General features: G+C 34.7%; 1 long non-coding RNA gene across 12 annotated transcripts in view; it reads right to left on the minus strand.

Moving 5' to 3' along the window:
- The window catches only part of LOC111093499, a 114,601-nt gene that overhangs the window by 17,741 nt on the left and 72,506 nt on the right, over window positions 1-24,354 (minus strand). For 6 of the 12 annotated variants that reach the window (XR_005381986.1, XR_005381980.1, XR_005381983.1 and 3 more), the window contains exons 2-4: window positions 10,359-10,424; window positions 6,020-6,152; window positions 4,888-5,080 (exon numbers count right to left, since the gene is read on the minus strand). The exons of 1 other annotated variant lie outside the window; for it this stretch is intronic. This is a non-coding gene — a long non-coding RNA (uncharacterized LOC111093499). The remainder of the gene's footprint in view (window positions 1-4,887; window positions 5,081-6,019; window positions 6,153-10,358; window positions 10,425-24,354) is intronic. 5 more of the 12 variants (XR_005381989.1, XR_005381976.1, XR_005381988.1 and 2 more) reach the window with 3 other exon arrangements.

A 24,354-nucleotide genomic window follows, 5' to 3' on the forward strand; every position in this document is an offset into this window, starting at 1 on the left:
AATGAAAGCTGCAATTCTAGTTATTTAATACACCCTGTTGCCAGTCAGTGCATGTTGCTTTTCGCCATTGGCTTATGAATCCCCTTTCACTTTATTGACAACCTCACCTTCACCATAAATCAGTCGTCAAGGATGACTACATCTGGCATTCTACTCAAGAGGAAATTTCACATTATGTCATAATACTTAGAAAGAGAATGTGGAAAGTTGATATTCTCTCAAATTCCTGTGCTCTACTTCATCTTTTTTACATGAAATGTAATATTAACGGATATTTGTATGAATGGCACATTCTCTTAGTCAGGGAGAAGCTATAAATCTAAAAGCATCTTAATCATGACCCCATTATTCAAATGCCCCCTGCCCCAAATAAAATAAAATAATTAAATAAAATAAATAAAAAAATAAGAAGAAAACTGCAAAAACAATTAGTTATGTGGGTGTTATCTTCATGGCTAAACCAACTTCTAGAGACGTACTATTTTGTGTGAATGACTCCTAATACAACATGAGGTTATATGTGATGGAAATCAGATTACTCTTTTATATACATAAAAGAAATCCACTTTCAATTAGTATAATTCAGATAGGAGCTAAGACAAATCTTGTAGAATCAACTAAAGAAAATCAGATTTCCCAATTAATAATATAAATACATATTCTGGGGTTAGGTATCTCTATCTCTGTATCTCTATCTCTATTTCATATGTATATCCACCCATATATAATAGAAAACCTATTTGGTCAAGTAAGTATTTATATTCATGTCCAAAGGCAAATATGCAAAGCTTCCGGCAAGTAGCAGCTTCAATATGATCTAGAGGATAAGATTTAAAGAGCAAACCAAAACAAACAAACAAACAAAAAAAACTGATTTTATGACTCAGACTGGCTAACATTTATGGGGCTTAGTTTCCATGAAGAAATCAATAAAAAAGTTCATTTTGTATAATTTTACCTAAATTATCAAAATAATGATCACTCATTTTTTTTAAACTGCTGACTAGCAATAGGAATTGGCTGAAAGCACTAGACATTGAGACATGAAATCTCACTTCCCAACTCAAGGTTATTTAATTTCTCTTTAACCTTAATGAAATTCTCTTGACACTGCTAAGCCTTCCTTGTAAGGATAGTTTTCACTATCAGTTTTCTGAGCTGTGGAACCCTATGAGGTTAGAATGAAAGCTAAAAGATTCCTTTACCCAAAAAAACACATGTAAGAAAAATCTTATGGTTTAAAGATACCTAAGAACCCCAAACAGCCATTTTAAAGAATATTTGATAATTTTTAATTAGACATGAACTTTTTAAAAATTATGGAACATTAGTTAATTTAATTCTATACAAGTACCCTTCTAATCTGTGTCACATACATATTCTAACAGACCAAATTCCTTGATAGTTTATTTCATTTTATTATTGAATAATAATCTACTGCATACTTGTCTCATTTACGTACATCTTGGTTGTTACCAGATATGAGTAAAACTGCTATAAATAATCATATTTAATATGTTTTTATCAAATCAATTGTGTAGCAACCTAGAAGCATGATTGTTGGATTGTATGGTAGCCAATGTTTACCTTTTTAAGAAACTGCCAAATTCTCTTCCCAAAGGGCTGTGTGTGCCCTTGTGCACTCCCATCAGCAATAAGTGAGTTTCTGTTTTTTCATATTCTTCATAGCAATTGATACCAGCAGTTTTTAAATGTTAGCTATGCTAAGTGTTCAATGGTATCACATTAAGACAAAGGATGTTAAACATCTTTTTACAGGAGTATCTGCCAACTATATAACAGGTGAAGTTTCTGTTCAGATATTTTGTCCATTTTTAAATAGGGTTTTTCATTTTATTATTGTTTGTTTTGAGAAATGTGTTGTATATTTTTATTAAAAGCCCTTTATTATATATGTTTTTGGCAAATACTTTCGACTGTGTGATCTTTCTTTTCATTTTCTTCACAGTGTTTTTCTCAGAGAAGTTTTTAATTTTAATCCATTTTATCTTTCCTATTTTTCTGTTTGATGTATCTAAAAGAATAATGTGATATTGTACCTAAAAATTAATCACCAAATCCAAAGTCACATATATTTTCTATATTTTAGCTTGTTCTTTCCCTAAGAATTTTATAGTTTCACATGCAGGTCTATGATGAATTGAGTTAATTTTCTGAAGGTGTAAGGCATGTGTTTAGGTTTTCTTTTTTTTTTTTTTTTTCTGTTTTTGACATATGGATGTCTAATTGTTAAGAACTATTTGTTGAAAAGGTTATCACTTCTTTCAACTGCCTTGTTGTTTTGTTGAAATTTGGTTGACATATTTGTGTCATCTATTTTCACCTCTGTATTGTGATCTTGTATGCTTTAACTTGCTATACTTGCTTATTCTTTTCAGGAGGTTTTCCTGTTTCTTTTTGTTTGTTTTTTGGTTTTGTTTTGTTTTTTTAAGATTCCTTGTGGTTTCCTCACTATTGATTATGTCATCCGCAAGTAGACAATGTCATTTCTTCTCTTTTAATCTCATACTTTTTTGCACATGATTTTTCTGAAGAATTTAATGCTAAATCACTGAAATTTGTTTCCAAGCTTTGGTTTGTTAAAATTGTGATTGTTGCTGCAATATACTTCTTTTTTGGAATTATATGATGGGGACCAAGAAATCTACATGATTTATCTACAACAAGGTTTTTATAATTTTTAACTGCCTTAATCATCTTAACTAACTTTAGTATTTTTTTAAGATTTTATTTATTTATTCATGAGAGAAACAGAGAGAGAGAGAGAGGCAGAGACACAGGCAGAGGGAGAAGCAAGCTCCATGCAGGGAGCCTGATGTGGAACTTGATCCTGGGACTCCAGGATCACGCCCTGGGCCGAAGGCAGGCGCTAAACCACTGAACCACTCAGGGATCCCCTATCTTTAGTTTTAACTATAAACTACATTTAGTTTAAAACCAAAAAGTGTTTAATAAATGGAGGTTAAATACATTTTGCTGAATTATTTAGCCTACTAGATAGCGGATGTCAAAGTTTAGAGATTGATGGCAGATAGAATTCAAACATTCTAGGAACACTTCCATTCAATACTTTGCTGGGACTTTCTTTTATATAATAAATGAGTGTTGGACTTTATCAAGTGATTTTTTTTTGCTCCAACAGATATAACAATATATTTTTTTCCTTTTTAGTTTGTTGATAACAGTAGATTACATTGGTTGATTTTCAATTTGTTAGTGATATTCAAAAGGAATTGCAATAGCTATATTAACACTATACATAGTGGACTTCAGAAGGAAGAAGATTATCAGGGGGAAAAAAGGATATTATGTAATTATAAAGGAGTCAATTCTTCAATAAGACATTAAATATGTATACACAAAACCAAAGAGTGTCTACATACATGAGATAAAACTAATAGAACTGAAAACTGAAGTAGATAAGTCCACTATGATACTTGGAGACTTCAATATCTCTATATCACTAATCGATCAAGCAGGCAAAAAATAAGTTAAGAATATAGTTGATTTGAGCCACAAGTTTCAACCACTTTACTTGAATAAATACTCTTTGGATTGTTCTGAGCTTTTAAGAGTTCTGTAAAAGAGGAGTGCCTGGGTGGTTCAGTCAGTTGAGCATCTGCCTTCAGTTCAGATCACGATCTCAAGGTCCTGGGATGGTTAGAGCAAGGGAAGTAAAAGTTGGTGAAAATTGCCAACACATGCACTTGCCTAATGATTTCAAAGACTACATGATTCTCATGGTCACTCAATAATTCACAATATTCCATTAGTTGAATAAAAACATTCAAAGACTGTACCTTTTTTTTTCCTTTCATCAGTGCCAATGTCTTTCTGTTTCTGCTTATCCTCATTTACAAAAGAAAATCCAAAGAAACTATGAGGAAGCAGTCATTTTCAGAAAGGGTCTCATCAGATATTTTACATTTTAAAATGTGAGAATCTACTCCAAATTGTTTAAAGCAACATTTGGAGATTTCAAGAAGATGAAGAAAGATATTTCCATAGATAGTAACTTTATAAATAATTTTCAGTTTGAGAGGGTAATTAACAAGATAAGTAAAACACAATGTAGCATCAATGTAATATGTAAATATAGATTTGGGTTATATCTATATTCACAAAGCATAGAGACTTTAGATAGTTTCTCAAAAAAAGACTATCTGATCATTTTGTGCTGCCATCTCCTGCTGACAATAATAGAAATGGTAAATTTGAGTAAAATATGTCTTGTTCTTGTAAAGGACTTCATATCAAACCATCATGCTACCTATGTAATTATGAATAAGAATTTTGCAGTGGAGGCAATATTATTATAGAAGTAAATGCAATATTCTATTACTCTTCTATGTATTGTTTTAGTTTTTCATTACTTTTCACCATTGTCTACAATGCTCATTCCCTAAGACATCTTTCAAAACATATCTGCTCTTAAGCAAAAATTACAGAAAATATTAAAGTATTTTTGTAAAAATGGCTAATTCATGGTGTCTAAGGGGATTTAGTAGGTTAAGCATCTGACTTGGCTCAGGTAAACACGAGAGGATGGGGATCAGGCCCTGCATCCGACTCCCTGCTCAGCAAGGATTCTGCTTGTCCCCCATCACCCCTTCTCCCACTTGTGTTCTCTCTCTCATATAAATAAATAAAATATTTTAAAACTGGCTAAATTTCCTCTAACTAATCTTTGTTAACACTAAAGCAATGGTATTAAACATCAAGTTTGACTGTTCCTCAGAAAATGGTCCTTTGCAATATGTACATGGAGAAAAATGACCAAATTTTAGCTACTTAGTACTGGTAATATGCACTTATTTTTTAATTTAAGAGGAAGAAATAAGCAGTGATTAATGTTCTATGACTTACATGTAGCCTGTAATAAGAGCCCAAACACTGTGTTAGATGATGTATGAAACACACAATGCATTGTCTTTTCAAGATGAATTCCAGCATTGTAGTTGTGATTCACAAGAATTCAAGGTTCCTTTGAACTTTTCAATGTCTTCCCAGGCTCACGACTTAACTTCAGTTAGAATCATAACTGCAGCTTATATCAAATCTATTAGAAAGTAGACAAATTTAGCACACAGGGAACATAGCATTTAATGGAATTAAAAGGTGAAGAAATGTTTAACAGGTACTTCTATGCCATGACTTCATATTTTAAATTATGGAAATCCCCAGTGCAATTCATCTTGATATATTTATTTAGCAGTTTTTCTAAAATCTGATCATTGGCTTCTGAAAATTCTTTTATTTTCCAATATATTATTTGATCACATACTCCCAATTCCTAGAATAAGTTGTACAATGTGTGTAAAGGTAGGTAAATGCTCTTGGAAAGCAAATTTAGAAAATGAAGAGTAGTGCAAATGGATTGGTTGGCATCTGTCTTGAGAATTTTATATGGAATATTACTTTCTTTCATGTCAACAGATAGAATTTCCTTTCAGTGTGGAAAATCTGGAAAATGGGAGGGAAAATTATGATTTTCAAAATAACTGGGTGGTAGAGTGTAGGTGGTAATTAATCATTTGTTTCTACACCCAGTGATTCACCTCTTATTCAGGAAAAAAAAAATTCATAAAACAAAATTTTCTCATCAGGACTCTTCTGTTACCAAAGAATAACCTAATGTAAAGTGTCTAAATGCAATTTATATTTCATTATCTCCCACCTTCAAATATAATAAAACTATGATGGTGATGCTTTCCTTTTACTACTGGCTGTTTTAAAATTTCTTCAAAATAGCTTTTGATAGATGTTTTATTTTTAGGGGTTTTTAAAAATCAACCCCAAAGAAGTGTAGATTGTCTCAGTTGTATGAATACCATCTTCATTCCACTAACTACAAGTACAATGTTACAACCAAGCCTTTCATAAAAACTTTGGACCATCACTGTTTGACACAGTGATGCTTATCCCTACAAACACATCAATTAGACATACAGAAAATTGTGACAATAAACAGCTTTTTACCGGCTTTTTTCCAGTATACCTTTTCAGAATCCTCTAGAAAGGTAATCTCTGATGAAGTAATCACAGCTTAGTTTGATGTCCCATGTCACCAGCTCTAGTTTATGCCAGAGCCTTCCTTGGTTTGCTCAACGTATGTTCTCTTTAGGCATAAACTGAGTAGAGAAGGGAGGCAGAAAATGGTCTTAAGTTTGGCAATCTCTGTCACTTGTCTTCTCTGTACAAAGATTCTCCTTCTGTACAAATTTCTCTCCTTCTGTCTCATTACTTCAGCACACTCCTAGCTTTCTATTCTATTGCTTCACTCAATTTTCATCATTTTGTTTGTGAATGAGTGTGTGTGATAGGGCTGAGGAAAATGGATATGTATGTTATTCTAGAAAGAATGTTTATTAGAAAGATGTAATCCTGAAGGGATGAATTCAGACTGCTGAGCCACTGTGGCTCACTATAAAAAAGTGACAATTTTGATTTCCCTCAAATAGCAGAAGATCAGTGATCCACCGTTTGGAAGTCTGGCTTCAAATCACTCCCCTTTTAGATAAGCATAGATCACAAGATTGAAAATCAAGAAAGACACAAGAATACAAATTTTCATGTACATATTCTTCCCCTCAACAAATGTAACTAACCTTCAGCTCTCCTTTCCCCCTTGACTGGCTATACAAAGGTAAGGGTAATTTTATTTTCGTCTTCATCTACTAGAAGTCAATCATTTTCATTACCCTGTAGGTCTCCTTCCTGTTGCCCTCCTCTCCCCCATTCCTTTATACTCTTATAGCCTATATGTCTCCGGGCCCTCCTCTGCCTGAAGCACTATTCTGTGACTTTTAGTGGCCTTTGAGTGCTCTCTCCTGGCTCCAGAGTTCCTCAGCCAGTTTTCCTTATTAGGAGAGTGAGGCAGACCTTCCTGGAGCCAAGGGACTAGAAAAGAAGAGAGAATGCATTTAAAATAAAATGAGACAATTATTTCTCCTTCTTCGGGGTCTTCTGGAGTCCTTTGTTTTCCTCTACACATGACTAGAAAAAAAAAAAAAAAAGAAAGAAAGAAAGAGAAAGCCTGAAAGAAATCTCTGCTTAACTAGAGAACACAGGAAATATGTGTCATTTCAAAACTTAATTTTACATCAGACCAAACGTTGGTGTTGACACATCCTACTAATAAAACCATTCAGACAGGTCCTCACAAGCTTAGAGTATGTTTTTTAACTTCTGTGGTGACCTCACTTGGAGGATGCCCTTGGTTTGATGGATATGACTGAAAATGAAAAGAGATAGTTATGAGCTCTAGGAAGTGGAGAAAAATTCTTTCTGATGAAACTTTAATTTTTTGTGCTTCCATTTTTAATTTTTTTCTATCATGAGCAACTTGAAGTATTCTGACCCTTTTATATCACACAGTATTGTACAGGGACCAAATGTACTGAGAGGGAAGGTTTTTATTATTTGTGTGCGTTGGGGATATGGGTAAGGAATTGCTGTAGGGAGGACATAGAATTTGAAAGGTTTTGTAAAAAGTAGAAATTATATATAATAACAAACATCATTCTTCAGAAGGTAAGATAAAAATATATGCTACATTGTTATTTTAATCTGTATATTCTAAAATATAGTAGATATATATTCTTGAGTATATGACATTTTAAAACACTTTTAATGAAAAGCATAACATTTTTGAGTTTTTCTGGATGTGAGGATTTCATTTTAATTTACATGCTAATTAATATTTGTGAATTTACTAATACTAAAATATGAAGTTACAAAATTAGCCTTCCATAAACTTACACATCAATCAAAAGTAAAACAATGAAGTCATTTTTGACATATTAAACATATAACTGCTGAATTATGTAACTTATAAATGTTTTAATTTGTTTTAATAATTCCCATCTTAATTGCCTATATACCCATAGTTGCAAAACAATCATATTTACTCATTATTGTCTTAATCATTTTATTTTTAAATTTAAAAAAATTTAAAGATCTTATTTATTTATTCATGAGATACAGAGAGAGAGAGAGAGAGAGAGAGAGAGAATGAAGGCAGAGACACAGGTAGAGGGAGAAGCAGGCTTCAAGCAGGGAGCCTGACAAGGGACTCAACCCTGGGTCTCCAGGTTCATGCCCTGGGCTGAAGGTGGTGCTAAACCACTGAGCCACCTGGGCTGCCCTGTTTTAATCATTTTAAATAAAATTTTTCATATTTTTGACAGGAGGGAAATGCAAAGATAACACTGTAATCAGCTATTTCTCTTATAAAGATAAAACAGGGCATATGCTTAGTAAAAATGATCCATTAAATATCTTTTTTTCTATGCACAGAATGCAAATAACAAAATAAGTATTTTTTTAAAGCCTTCATAAGTCTTTCTCAATTTAGAGGTCTGCTACTGTGAATGGTTAAAATAAAAGCTGTGACTTTATGTAGTTGGAACCTCTTCCCTTAAGACTAAATGTGTTAAGAGAGTGTTGAATGCAAGGAACTGAGCTGACAGGTCACATCATTTGATTTATTCCCACATAACCACCAACTCCTTGTCTTTATAGACAAATAAAGCTCCTTCAAATAAAGCTCCTTCAAATAAAGCTCCTTCGAGTCCTGACGATAGAATGAGAAAATCTTCCATCTGTAAGGCATTTCCATTTATGGTATTTCTGCACCAGGCAAAAACTGGTGAATCTCAAAATTCCCAGGATTGTCCTGGAACTTAAAAATACTTGAAGAATGTGAAATAGGACTGATATTTCAGTCCTAGAAATAGAGCAGGGGATTGTGAGTGCAGGTGAGGCTGCAGACTCAGCCAGGGGACACACCTAGGGACCAGGAGCATGGTGCAAAGGAGTCCGTCTTGCAGATGTTGAGGAGCATGAAGGGATTTTACTCGGTAAAGAAATACAATGATATTTACCCTTTATAAACCTTGTCTAAGCAAGAGTGGCATTGACTAATATTTTGTTAACAATTTATGTAACTTTTTAAAAAGAAATTGTTTAGTGACTAGAAACCCCTTTTGAAAATTTTGGAAAATTTTTATTTTTTTATTTTTAAAGATTTTATTTATTCATGACAGAGAGAGAGAGAGAGAGAAACAAAGGCAGAGGAAGAAGCAGAGGGAGCCTGATGTGGGACTCGATCCTGGGTCTCCAGGATCACATCCTGGGCTGAAGGCAGCGCTAAACCACTGGGCCACTGGGGCTGCCCTTGGAAAATTTTTATAAAGCTGTTTTGTTTTGTTTTGTTTTGTTTTGTTTTGTTTTTACCAAAAACTACAATTGTGGCTCTGGATTTCTTAGAAATTTCCAAGTGAAAAGTATATCTTTTAGTTAGTTTTGAAACTATAAAGAAATATCTTTTTAATTGATTTATTGAATATATACTAACACATTGGCAGTATTATCTTTGGTCTATTGCTCCTTACATGTACGATCATACTTTATCATTTGCTGAATATTTTGTTTCTGGATTTCTCAATGTCTCTAAATATCCCCATCACTATGCACACCTGTGTGTTGAAGAAGGAAATAGAAAAATAAAATCAATAATTCTTTGCTTCTTTTCTTGAAGCAATTTTTTAAAAATGCAGACAAGGTGTTCTAATATAAGCACACACTTTATTTTATTAAAGATATTATTAATTTATTCAGGAGAGACACAGAGAGAGTGGCAGAGATATAAACAGAGGGAGAAGCAGGCTTCCCCAGGACCCCGGGATCATGCCCTGAGCAGAAGGCAGATGCTCAACCACTGAGTCACCCAGGCATCCCTGGCACATATTATTTTAAATGTATGTGGACTTTGGTGACATAAATAGTAGATTAACATTTGAGAAATAATTTTCATTCATTAACTCGTTTATTCAATCAAGTGGGGGCTGGGGTAAGGGAGTGGAGAAGAAATACTAGAAGCCAGTGTATTGCGGCTATTCAAATCATCAAGACCTAAGATAAGAAATGGAAATAAGGGACATCTGGGTGCCACAGCTGGTTAAGCATTAGACTTTTGGTTTTGGCTCAGATCACGACTCAGGCTTATGAGATCCAGCTCGTCATCAGGCTCTGCATCCAGTGAGGAGTCTGCTTCAGATTCTCTCTCCCTCTCCTTCTGCCTCTCCCCATTCATGCTCCCTCTCTCTCTCCAAAATAAATAAATAAATAAATCTTAAAAAGAAAAGAAAAGGGACTGAATTAAGATTATTGAGAGGGCCAGAAGAACAACTTTGGTTGAAGTTAGTAACATAAGAGAGAATATTAAAATAATCTGATGACATAAGATTTAAGGTTAGGAGTTTTCAGGAAACAAAGAGTGAAAGATCTGAAAATATAATTGAGGAGCAAAGACAATATATTCCCTCTGGACCTACCGGAATGAAGTCTACTGGTTGAGAGAGTTTTCTGGAAAGCAGTGCTCATAGGAGACAACCAGGTTTCTGTTAATGCAAGAAGATGAAGGGGGTATTTAGTAGGGCAGGAGTGAGGGGAGGTAAAGGAATGGGCCATATGCAGAGCCTGACAGTGGTAAGAGTGAGGAGGTAAAAGGAGACTTGGGATTCTGAGAGTTTTGTGGTGCCTGAAATAATGGGGATAATGGACATAAGACGGGACCTAGCAAATAGCACTAGGGAGTTTAGGTGAAGGTCTAAGCTTCGGGGATGAGGAAAAGGGAGGGCTGGCTAACTTGGACATCTTTTTTTTTTTTTTTTTTTTTTTAACAGCCTTATTAAGATAGTTAATATAACATATGTTTTTTACCCATTTAAAATTGTCCACAAGTCATTGGTTTCTTTTCTTTTCTTCTTTTTTTACAGATTTTATTTATTTATTTATTTATTTATTCATGAGAGACCCAGAGAGAGAAGCAGAGACATAGGCAGAGGCAGAAGCAGGCTCCGTGCAGGGAGCCTGATGTGGAACTCGATTCCAGGACCCAGGGATCATGACCCGAGCTGAAGGCAGACCCTCAACCACTGAGCCACCCAGGTGCCCCATTGGTTTCTAACATATTCACAGAGTTGTGCAACAATTACCAAACCTAATTTAGGTATATTTTTATCACCCCCCCCCACACACACAAAAAAACCTTAAACCCATTAGCATTTATTTTCTATTCTCCCTCCCCACCTCCCCATTCCCAGCCAAAGGCAACTCTAATTTACCTCCTCTATCTGAGGATTTCCCAATTCTGGACATTTCACATAAATAGAATCATAAGATGTATGTGTTTGTACCGGCTTGTTTCACTTAGCAGAATGTTTTCAAGGTTCATCCACACTGTAGCCTGTATCAGTGTTCAATTCCTTTTTATGGTCAAATAAGATTCTATTTTATGGCTATAACACACTTTCATTCTGCATTCATTGGTTGATAGGTTTAGATTGGTTCTACTTTTGTGCTATTATGAATCATGGTGCTATGGAAATTCATGTTCAAATCTTTGTGTGGATGTTTATTCTTATTTGAGGGGGATATATCTGGGAGTTGAATTGATGGGCCACATGGTACCTAAGTTTAGTATTCTTTGGAACTGTCAAACTGTATGATACTGTGACTGCCCCATTTTATATCCTACCAGCTATATGTGAGGTTCTGGGACTATTTTGGCCATTTTTCATGGAGGCAAAGAGGTCTGAAAAGGTATGTCTTAACTCCAGAATGTGAATCCCTTCATGACCACTGAAGTTGGGGTTAAAAATCAAGAAGTGACATCATTTTAGGCCCAATGCCTGGGTTTATAATCTATCCTTAAGGGGAGGAGAAGGGTTTACATCAAATGTAAGGTCACCTCATCCCCTGCTGTTAAACATAAGGCTTTGGAGCAGTTAACTATTACACAGCATAATGTCCTTCCATATTTTCAGTGTCCATAAAGGGGGCCCAGCACCGCAGGTTCATTAGAGCAAACACTTCTAATGTGGTAATCTTGCAAAAATAGCTCTGCCCAACCCTACTTTACAGAAGAGGAATCTGGGGCATAAAGATGTTTCAAACAATGTGTTCAAGCACTGATTGTCATCACTGGTTGTATAATTCCACAATTATTTTCACAATTCATATCAGTACAAAAACCTTAAAAGCCATTTATTTCAGATAGTCCTAAATAATTTTACTTTAATTTTACTTTTACTTTTAATTTAATTTTACTAAATAATTTTACTTCTGTAAGTTTAGGAGTGACCCTAAGCACTGTAGTTGTCACTGGCAATGGCATAAATGTGCATTGACACAGAAATATACCTTGAAATATGAGAAAGCCTACCATTAAAGTGTTTTTATGCGGCATTAAATTGGGATGATTTAAATAATGGGAATAAAAATTGATCATATTCTTAGTCACAATGAGGAACCACATTTTAAATGCCTTACTTGGACAAGTGGTTATTAAATGTGGTTTGACGTAATGCCATAGGAAGAGAATTAGATAACTAATACCTAAAATGAGTGTGAAAACTGGCCTCTAAATTGTGATTCACCTTTCTTCAAGAGGCTGTAAATTAGTGTACTGTCCTCATCTGAAATTCATCTTTCACACTGAAGTTAAACTATGTTGTTCTTCTCAATGCATAAAAAAAGTCTGAATAGGAAAATATATGCATTACAGTCCTCCTATTTGAGAAGCCAAAGAATATGTTATTTTTATTGTAAAGGAACTTCTCAAAAGTTGTAAGTAATCTAAGTAACTTAAAATAAGGTATTGAGGATACAAATTATGCACATGGATACAATAAATACTATGAAGTTGTCACACATCACTATGTAGAAGAATATTCAATGACAGAAAAATTGTAAAATTATTAAATGAAAAATAAAAGCAGGTAAATTGAGATCGAGAAATATCTTGGTGAAAAAATTTATCTTAAAAGAAGTACACTAGATGGTAACACTGCTTCTCTTTGAGTCTATAGATGAAAGCTGCCCGGTATTTTTTTCCTTTTTGCACATCAGCAATATCAAATTTTCCATAATAATGTACATAAAAGTAAATATCTTTTAAAGATTTAAGATTCCAAAGTATTTTGTCAATATCCAATTAAATATTTTCTGTTTGTTTGGTTAGGTTTACAAAAAAATTTGTCATGTAGATTAACGTTTAGAGAGCAGTACTATTTGTAAAACAAACAAACAAACAAACAAACAAACAAACAAACTTTATCCCTAATAAGATAATGTATGTTGAGTAGAATTAAATAGAAAATCGGAATTGAGAAAGTTTATTTTTTATTTTACAAAATTATAAAATGTAAAATGTTATATGAATTATAATCTCCTGGATTTGCGGAAATGAAACAAATAGATTATTTTTTAGGAAAAATCCAAAATCCAATTTGTAAACCAAAGTGATTGCACTACTGTTTCCTGTACAAACCCTTCACTTCTCTCCAAGCAGAGGATGCTGACAAACTTTTGTGATCCAAGCCTGCCCCCTGGTGTTTGATTCGTATCTGCTGGTGAAAATTCTTACTCTGACTCCGGCAGCGCCCTCTTCAAACACTGTTCAAAAGTAACCTGTAAGTGAAAATATGATAATCCTGCAGGTAAACTTTCCTATAGTGCCCCAGGGATTTCCGTTGGTGGCTCAAACCCCCCATGTGTGCTCAATGATAAAATACAAAGTAGCATGAGTTATAATGGGACTGTGGAAACCTAAACTACCAAAATAAATTATAAAATATTCTTAATTTGGAAAACAAAGAATTATTGAATTGGCAAAGTTAAAGAAATTCTTTATAGGAGATAATATGATCGATTTGATTCACCAAGTGCCAGAGAAATTGCTTGAGCTTCTTTTTGAAAGTCTATTGGGTCTTGACAATCAAGTAAAGCATATTCACAATGTCAGCCGAAGTATTGTTTTTGTCTAATTCTGAAAAATAAGTACAAGAGGAATTCAAAGAGATGTGAAACGAGGCTATAAAATTAAGAGCTCTTTTGTCAAAAAGACTGACTTAGTCATTAGCCCCTTGCTTTGAGGGAATATCTTGTCATCAATGCTGCCTGGGATTTTATTTTATTTTTTATTTTTTAAAGTTTCTATTTAAACCCTAGTAGGTTAACACACAGTGTAACATTAGTTTCTGGCGTACAATAGAGTGATTCAAAACTTCCATACAACAACCGGTGCTCATCACAACAGTTGCACCCTGTGATCCCCATCACCTATTTTCCCCATCCTCCTACCCACCTCCCTGAAGGTAACCATCAGGTTTTTCTCTGTAGTTAAGAGTCTGTTTCTTGTTTTGCCTTTCTTTTTTTCCCTACATTCATCTGTTTTGTTTCTTAAGTTCCACACGTGAGTGAAATCATATGATATTTGTCTTTCTCTGATTTATTTCACTTAGCATAGTACTCTCTAGCTCCATGTGTGTTGTTGCAAATGGCAAGCTCTCATTCTTTTTGATGGCTGAGTAATATTCCATTGTACATATACACCAAATCTCCTTTATCCATTCATCAGTTGATGAATACTTGGGCTTTTTCCATAATTTTGCTATTGTTGATGATGCCGCTATAAACATGGGGGTGCATGTATCCCTTCAAATCAGTTTTTTTGTATCCTTTGGCTAAATACCCTGTAGTACAATTGTTGGATCATAGGGTAGTTTTATGTTAAGACAGGAAGACATGTTTCTTCTTCCATAGGTGGCAGTCCTGATACTGACATTGTAAGGAAGCCAGGAAGGCATGTAGTGAGGCTGGTGCCTACAGGCACTCAGTTTAGGTGGCTCAAAAATGGACTGAACAATAACAACAACAACAACAACACCCTGAGGGGTAAAAGTACAAATGCCCAGCCCACACTGATATCACTGTATATCTTTCATGATAACTTTAAGTCTATTTGTGAGGGTCAACATGAACCACACAATTTCATCCTTTTTCTGAAATATTGAAGCCAGACTTAAAATTTTGTGATTGTGTCACAAAATGAATTAACCATTATTAGTATTACTCTTCAAAAATACCACAGACAACTTGAGGTCACCTAGAACAGCTAATGTGAGCCATCATTAATAAGATTTGGTTTAGGACTCTTAAAAGTTGTCAGTGAAAGGTCTATATGTTCCTAACATACCAAGAATTTGGCTATTGTGAATAAGACTGCATTTAATAAGGGAGTGCAGATGCTGCTTCTAAATCCTGGTTTCACTTCTTTTAGATATACATCCAGAAGTGAGATTGCCAGATCATATGCTAGTTCTATTTTTAGTTTTTTACTGTTTTTCATAATGGCTGCACCATTTTATATTCCCATCAACAGTATATTAAGGTTTCCTTTTCTCCACATTCTTGCTAGCACTTACCTTTTAGTTTTGATAGTCATCCTAACGGTGTCACAGGTGCATGCAGATGTCCCACTCATCAAATTGTATACATTGAGAAGGTGCAAGGTTCTATTTTTTAAGATATATTTATTTATTTAAGAGTGTGTGTGTCTGTGTCTGTGTGTGTATAAGTGGAGGGAGGGACAGAGGAAGAGAATCTCAAGCAGACTCTCCTGTTGAGTGGGAAGCTCATCATGGGGCTTGATCCCAAGACCCGGAGATCAAGACCTGAGCCAAAATCAAGAGTTGGACACTCATCTGACTGAACCATCCACGTGGTACAGGGCTTTGCCTATTGTACCACAATAAAGCTGCTTGAAAAAATATTTCTAAGAAATAAAGCCTGAAGTTCCAACCTCAGAGAAGTGAGGTTAGAACCAAAAGGAAAGCCCCTCTAAATTTTTCCTTCATTTTCTTGAGATCTTTAGCCCTTGTAGTTATCAAAATACCACAACAAACTACTGCTCACATCAGTAACTACAATCAGGGAGAACAAAAGAAAAAAATATATTAGTTCACTACAAGTCACACACAGGATCCCTATGAACTACACATATTGCCATAAATGATAACAAAACAACTGTTCACATAAAATCCAGTGGTATGCAAGATGTAAAAGTCATCTGATATTGTCAGAATTGAAAATAGGGAACAATTTAGTGAATTTTAGGGTTGAAAGTAATTTAAGTATTAAGTTATCCAATCCCACTTCTTTAATGTATATATAAGAAAACAGGCCCTGAACATGTTGGTGGTTTCCAGTCATGGAGACATAAGTAGAGCCAGAAATGAGATGAGAGGTCATCAATAAACCTTCTTGCATCTGCCCACCCTGTCCCTATTCACCTTTGTAAAATAAAAGAAGATCCCACCAATCCATCAAAGGCCTTTTCTTCCTCCTGTGCACTGAACCTGACCTCTCTCTAGATCTTAGATGCTTCAATTGTTTTCCCTCCTTCATCTTTTACCTAGATCCTTCTCCTTTTGTTTTTAAGTCTTCAGTATCTAAAACAAAAGGTCAAATAATCTCTCCCTCCAGCAAGCACACTCCTCCAGGCACTGCGCTGTCTTCCTGACATCTTCATAACCGAATGTCTTGAAAACAATAGTGTATTTTGCTTTTCTTGATATTTTTTTCACCTTCTACCTATTTTTTTTGGTCTAGTACAAAATGTGTCCTCCCTCAGTTTCTTCATTGGTCCAGTGGAGAGTTTTCAGGTGTCACCTCTCTTGACATTCCAGCAAAGTCCAACATTATTATATGATTAGCTGCACCTTTGTAAAAACCTCCACCCTTCAACCTCCACCTTTTCCTGGATTTATCTTTGTTTTTGTTTGTTTGGTTGGTTGTTGTTACTTGTCTCACTGGTTGTTCATTTTCTATCCCATTCCCCTCCTATTCTGGATTACTCATGGTTAGAATTCTTCAAGGTTTGGACCCTGGCTCTTTTCTTCTTATTCTAAGCTCTGTCCCTGGAAATCTGGTCTATACACATGGCTTTAACTACAAAGCACATGCTAACTAGTATTCCCAAGTTCACATCCACCTCTCAGACCCCTCCTCTGAACACCAGACATGTCACTGCAACTGCCTAATTGAAATCTCCTCTTTGATCATTAAAAGACATCTTGTGCTTAAATCATTAATCAATTCTGGGATGCCTGGGTGGCTCAGCATTTGAGCACCTGCCTTCAGCCCAGGGCGTGATCCTGGAGTCCAGGGATGGAGTCCCACATCGGGCTCCCTGCATGGAGCCTGTTTCTCTCTCTGCCTATGTCTATGCCTCTCTCTCTCTCTCCCTTTGTGTGTCTCATGAATAAAGTCTTTAAAAAAAAAAAGCTTTTAAAATATTAATCAATTCTTATTAGTACAATCTGACTCTTACTAAACTCAGAGGACGTTTGTGCTAAGTATCCGCTCACTCTGTGTCTCACTCAGATTAGCATTTTTCCACTATGTGCCCTCCAGGCAAAGGGACTTTGTTTTCTTGAAAATCCCTTTTCTTTGTTTTCTATTTTCTCATTTCCCAGGTAGATTTCTATTTGTCTTTCTAATCTCAGTACCAATGTCACTTCTTTAGGAAAGCTTTGTTTGATCTCAGTTGGTATTGAAAGGACAAACATTATGTTGGTGGATTTTCTAGGTAATTATTTTTTAAATAAAAAATAATAAATATTAAAAGTTTATATTTAATATAGTTTATATTAAAATAAATATAAAAAATATTTTTAAAGTATTATTTTCCTGACACACAACAGCTTTTTTCTCAGTATAAGAAAAATTGATATTTGTGTGTACTGAATAGTAAATAGACAAATTTTGTTTTTTTTTCTTATTTCCACTTGAAGAGTTACATTTTGTAAAAATGTTTGTAAACTAGTCTTATTTTAATTGTTTTCAGTATAAAAACTTGCCTTGATGACATAGTATAATGTAATGCTAATTACTTATAGAATAGTTAAATGTCAGTATTGAAACCTAATCTTTAGCTGCCATCTTATAGATATGGATGAATGTTCACCAAACGCATTTTGCATTGTGTTGCATTGTACACTGCAACTAATAAGCCAAGGAGCAGACATATATTGGGTGCATGTGCTATTTCTAAACAACACAATCTGAAAAAGATAAATTATCAATATAGTTTAATATTTGCTTATTTTACTAGACTCTTGCATTGTATATATGAAGGGAAGTCAAAGGCATTATAAATTTAATTTGAGTAAAGTTAAGACAATATTTTATGAAAAGGCCTTTAACTTAAGTTGGCCAAAGCAATATTAAATATTTGCTATAAGGAGAATTATAAGAGTTTTATTATCCTGATACTGAAAGTTACTTAATAAAGACTTGTTTCTATTAACTTGAAAGAAAAAAAAAAACCTTTTTTAAAAAGGTTTTATTTATTTATTCATGAGAGACACAGAGAGAGAGGCAGACGCACAGGCAAAGGGAGAAGCAGGCTCCTGGCAAAGGGAGTCCAATGTGGGACTCGATCCCGGAACTGGGATCACGCCCTGAGCTGAAGGCAGACACTCAAACCACTGAGTCACCCAGGCATCCCGGGGGAAAAAACAACAACAACAACAACAACAACAACAACAACAACAACTTTTCTTCCAAGTCATGAATATGAATTATTGAGTAACTATTCTTGATAGCACTTACTGTAGCTGTAATTAAATACTTATTTGTGTCATTGTTTGATCAATGTTTCCATTAGCCTGTAAATGCCATGATGGAGACTACTTTTTATTACTTTTTACTCAACATCTTTCCCTAAAACTAAAGACAGTGTCTGATATTTAAGAAATATTTATTAAATAAATTAAAACGCAAGTTTTTAATCAGAAGTGGATTTTGGTATATATATTGGCATCAAACTTGACCTTGATACTCAGGTTCTGAGAAAAGAGCCATTAGTGATGATTCAGATTTTCATGAGCATTAGACCAACAAATCATTAATTCTTTTTACAGCTGAGAAGTGCTTGGCTCATAGCATGTGTTTAATACATTGCATAATGATTAACAGGAGAAGGTAGTAATCACAGAGGAGATAGAATATTTAATTTCTTTTGTCCTATAAAATATGTTTCTACTTTAGGGATTAAATAAGGAAACATGTCTATCTCAAGTGAAAAAGAAAAAAAAAAGTGTTGGTGAGGATGGAGAGAAATCAAAACCTTTGTGTGTTGCTAGTGATAATACAAAATGGTACTGGTAATGAGGTAAACAGTATGATGATCCCTCAACAAATTAAACATAAAATTGCCATATGATCCAGCAATTCCTATTCTATATAAATAGGCAAAGTAATTCAAAGCAGGGTTAGGACAGATATTTTCACATTAATGTTCATAGCCCTTTGGCAAAAAGGTAGAAACATTTCAAATGCCCATAGACAGATGAATAAATAAATGAAATGTATGCAATACATTCATTCAGAAGAATATTACCCAGTTTTAAAATGGAATGAAATTCTGAGACCTGCTACAACATAGATGGCTCTTTAAAGACATTATGCTAAGAGATAATAGGTGGTAAGAGTGAGGAAAAAAAAGGAATTCTTTTGCACTGTTGATGTGAATGAAACTGATGTAGCCACTCTGGAAAACTGTATGGAGTATCCTCAAAAAGTTAAAAATAGGGCAGCCCTGGTGGTTTAGCAGTTTAGCACTGCCTTCAGCCCAGGGTGTGATCCTGGAGACCCGGGATCATGTCCCATGTCAGTCGGGTTCCCTGCATGGAGCCTGCTGCTTCTCCCTCTGCCTGTGTCTCTCTGCCTCTCTCTCTCTCTCTGTCTCTCATGAATAAATAAATAAAATCTAAAAAAAAAAAAAAAAAAAGTAAAAGATAGAAGTACCCTACCATCCAGCAATTGCACTATTAGGTATTCATCCAAAGGATACAAAAGTGCTGATTCAAAGGGACACATGTACCCCAATGTTGCAGCATTATTAACATTTGCCAAAATTTGGAAAGAGCCTAAATGTCCATTGACTGATGAATAAAGAAGTGATATATGCAATGGAATATTATTCAGCCATCAAAAAAGAATGACAGCTTGCCATTTGCAATGATTTGCCTGTGTGTATCTAATCTCTTGACCTTGCTGGACCTCTCCCTGATAAGTCACTTTTCTCTCCAGGCCCAACTCTTGCCAGGTCCTATTTCTCATTTTGGATACCTAATAGCTTGTTGGTTAAATTATTCAGAAAGGAAAGAAGTAAAGAAAGAAGAGAGTGAATGAGGAAAAGAGGAAGAAACAGAAAGGATTAGAAAGGAAGTAAAGGAAGTAGGAGAGAAAAAAAAAATAAAGATGTCAATAGGTTTTAGGATAATACAGCAGAATTTGAATGCAGGAGGCTCTAACTCAAAATTTGGAGCAATTTCTTCTGCGTAGTACCCTTTTGCAGATTACATCTGAGTGTCTATATAGAGTTTTTTTATACGGTTCCAACACAGAAGTATGATTCTTATTTATGATAAATGATTCTCTCTGGAAATTTCTCACCAAACCATGTCAAAGTGTGTGTGTGTGTGTGTGTGTGTGTTTGTGTGTGCGCATTGCATACGTAGTTTACCAATATAAAACAAATTACCAATCTAAGTATAAAATGCCATTACAATGCAACTAATCCTAAAGATGTGTGTTGACTAAGTAATATTTTCTAACCAAAATCCATTTTCTCAAAGGGGTGAATTTGAAGATGAAAGATGATAATACAGTGAAAAGAGAAATCAGTAGAAATTACTAAACCTGGTTCCTACCCCTTGCTCTATCCTTGCTTGCATACCAGCTATGTGACTTTTAGCAAGCCACAAACTGTAGGTGTGAGTTTTTGTTCACTCTTTAAAAAAAAAAAAAAACCAGAAATGATCTCTGTCTCTCATATACTTGAAAATGTTATGCAATCCCTTATCTTTGTTTGACAACATTTAAAGGGGATATTTCCAAGGATATACACAACACAAGTATGTGACACCTCTGATATGGAATTCAGTAGCAAGAATATGTGAACTTGTGCAACAAAGGAAAGAGTTGACAGGAAAAATGTGTAGCTTCACTTAAAAACAATGAAAATAAATATAATCACTTCATATGAGATTTTAATGTGATTCAGTAGCATTCTTACACTTATAATTAAAAATAGGCACCCAGGATGAGGAATTTAAAAAATTAAAATTATGTTTTTACAAAATTGGCAATGTTAATAAAAGATGTTTTTTAATAAGAGATTTTTGAAGTATATTTTGTAGGCCTCACAAAGTTTTAAATTGTTAAAACTATTTTTTAAAACCAGGCTGGGAACACCATTTTATATTAAATTTTTAAAAAACAAATTAATTCAATGTTTGAGTTACACTTTTATGTGGATAAAAACTCAACAAAATATACCCTCCTATATACCTCAGTGAGGTTTATGGTTCCTCTTTCTTACCTGTTGTTTATTCCTATAAGTAAATGTTTAATTAGGGGCAGGCACCTAAGTGGCTCAATGATTGACTGTCTGCCTTTGGCACAGGTCATAATCCTGGAGTCCTGGGATTCAGTCCCACCTCAGGCTCCACACAGGGAGCCTGTTTCTCCCTCTGCCTGTGTTTCTGCCTCTTTCTGTGTGTCTCTCATGAATAAATAAAATCATTAAATTTTTTTAAAATGTTTACAATTATCTATTTTGGAAAATGGTGTAATAAAAGTCCCTATTTTTTTGTTTCCTGTCTTGAGAAATTCAATCTGGTAGGTGTTACTAATGAAATTTCTCATTTTAGCATATATAAATTTTACAAATGTGTAGTTATTTTATTTGACACATTAAAAAATAGTAAGAGGGGAACCCTGGGTGGCGCAGCGGTTTAGCGCCTGCCTTTGGCCCAGGGCGCGATCCTGGAGACCCGGGATCGAGTCCCACATCGGGCTCCTGGTGCGTGGAGCCTGCTTCTCCCTCTGCCTGTGTCTCTGCCTCTCTCTCTCTCTCTGTGAGACTATCATAAATAAAAAAAAAAAAAAAATTAAAAAAAAATAAAAAATAAAAAATAGTAAGAGGATATCATAATGGTACATACATTCCAAGCTACTTGTACTTGTTTTCACCTTAGGCTTCCCTGAAGACTGGCATGTGGTTCATCGAGTGGTCTGAACTACATGTGGATAGCCATGCTTTTCTTCATCCATGCCAGTTCCTCTATCTGATCATATCAAGTAGTCAACCAACTCCACGTAGACATTTATTTTACATTTTATTTTCACTTACTGCATTATATGTATTTCTATAAACTTCCATAATATTTTTGGACTAGGCCAGTGAATACATGTTAATTAACGAACTACTTAATAAAATAATATTTTCCCATCCTGTGCTCTTTGGAGTGGATTTTGTTGTCCAGTATCTATGTCCTGAATGACAGCACTGCTGATTTATGGGTTGATTGCAGGTGGTCAGAGATTTTTTTCCTTATTTCATCAATAACTACTTTAGATGTATCTTCTGGGCCCTGGGGAAATATGTGACAGTAATAATAGTTTACTAGCTCTTGAAAAATCTATATTAGTTACAACCCAAAAGCATCCCCACCAGCTGGAAATATCAGAACACACATTATTTTGAGCTTATATAATTGAGCTAGGTGGATGAATCTTGCTATAGAGGTAACAAGGTGATAGAAGACATCCTTGTCTTTCATTATTAATGAAATACCTTCACAGATCTATCAGAATAAAACCAATGGTTTAAATCATTAGGATGTATGAGCTCTCTCATACTCCCTCATACTGTCTCATACAGGAGCAAATACTCCTGTACAGATGGTGTCCCCTTTCTCTTCTCTACCTTCTGTATTTCTCTCCCTCTCCCCTAACCACCTTCCTTGTATGCAGAAACAGTTAGTGGGGGTTGTTCCATGACAGTTGCCACAGTGAATGGTTACCCAGAAGAGAAGCAAAATAATCCTTAAGGTCAATGGCACCTTTCCATCCTTTTGCAGGCTTTCAGGCACATGCATACGTAGTGTCTGTCACACATGGGAACCCAGTAACTCTGCTCTTTTTAAAGAGATGTAGATGGGAAGTGGAGAAAAGGGCTATGTAGTCCTGGCCTTTACACTGTTTTGTTGTTGCTGTTGCTATTGTTATTGTTTTGTTGTTGTTGTCGTTGTTGTTGTTTTGAAACTAAAGACTATAGAGAAGGAAATATATTTGTGTAAAGAAGCAGAAAACATCAAAGAATTCATTTTGGCCTTTACCTAGCTACACTTCTACATGTATTCTCAACACTCCAAGCTCAAGTAAATCAGACAGATGTGATCCACCTCTTGAACATGCTGACTTATTTTCTACTGCATCTAAAATTATCTACATCTTGATTAGCTATGTTATATAATTGGTATTGTTGGTGTTTTTTCTATGTCATACTACACATCTTAGAATACACATTACATACCTTTTCAACTCATCAAAATATTTTTTTAACAGAAATGTTAAAAAGAGGTTACTAAAAATGCTCTATAGTGTGCAGCAAAGTAACTGCATATTTTGAGGTAACTTAATGAAAAGTACAATAGTGAAAGGTCTATAACAAAATTTTATTACCTTCTAAGTCCTTCTTAATATGCTATAGACACATCTTGATACTTGGTAACTAATCTTCAGGATCCTCATTGGGCTCCCTTGCATTTCCATTAAGAACAAGAAAACTATAATTTAATAATCCCCAATTTTCTCCTTCCTCTTTTTTGAATCCCTAAGTGACCAAGAAAAGAGTATTTTTTAGATGGCTTCCTCTTTGGATTAAGGGAGGTAAATTTGGGCGATGTTTTTGAAATGTGGACATTGATTTCACAATACAAGTGTCACATGCAAGGAGCAGAGTATGAATATTTATTTGTCCTCATCTGCTCAGCCAGCAGTGCTGACAACCCTCTCTTCTGAAGTTACCAGAGCCAACACCTAGGTGGATTCCTAGAGGGATAGAGTTGGCAATGACATTGTTCAGACACACTGACATGTAAAATGAGTGTGACAACAACTTAAGCATTTCAGCCCATGGTGGAATTACCATCAAGGTGGCCTAGAAATAGAAATTTCCCAATTATGCTCTATTAAGCACTTTATGTTCTCTTTTCTACTTAGCTTGTGAAACTCAAAAATGCTTGATCTGCTTAATATTTTAGATTATACTGATGATAGAATGATAAATAGGCCTAATTTTGCCAACATAGCATATGGTGACTGTTGAGATTGTTTCATGTGTGTGTTCTTAATTTTCTTAATGAGCCCCTGTGCCTCATGGGAGTAAATTGACTATTATTTATATTGTTTTCGGATGCCCAGAGGCTTAAATGTGATTCATCTGGAGAAGAAGAGCTTACTTTTTTTTTTTTTTCTTCAAACAGAGCATAAAAAGAGGTGAGATAAAATGTAGGTCATTGAATTGAAAATAGGATTGATATTAGTAACTTGACATCTCACTAAAAAAGCAGGGAGACATGAACTCCAAAGAATGGCATTGTGTCAATGTCTTAGTCATTTTATGCTGCT

Source organism: Canis lupus, chromosome 31 (genome assembly GCF_011100685.1).
Source record: "Canis lupus familiaris isolate Mischka breed German Shepherd chromosome 31, alternate assembly UU_Cfam_GSD_1.0, whole genome shotgun sequence".
Taxonomy (NCBI): domain Eukaryota; kingdom Metazoa; phylum Chordata; class Mammalia; order Carnivora; family Canidae; genus Canis; species Canis lupus.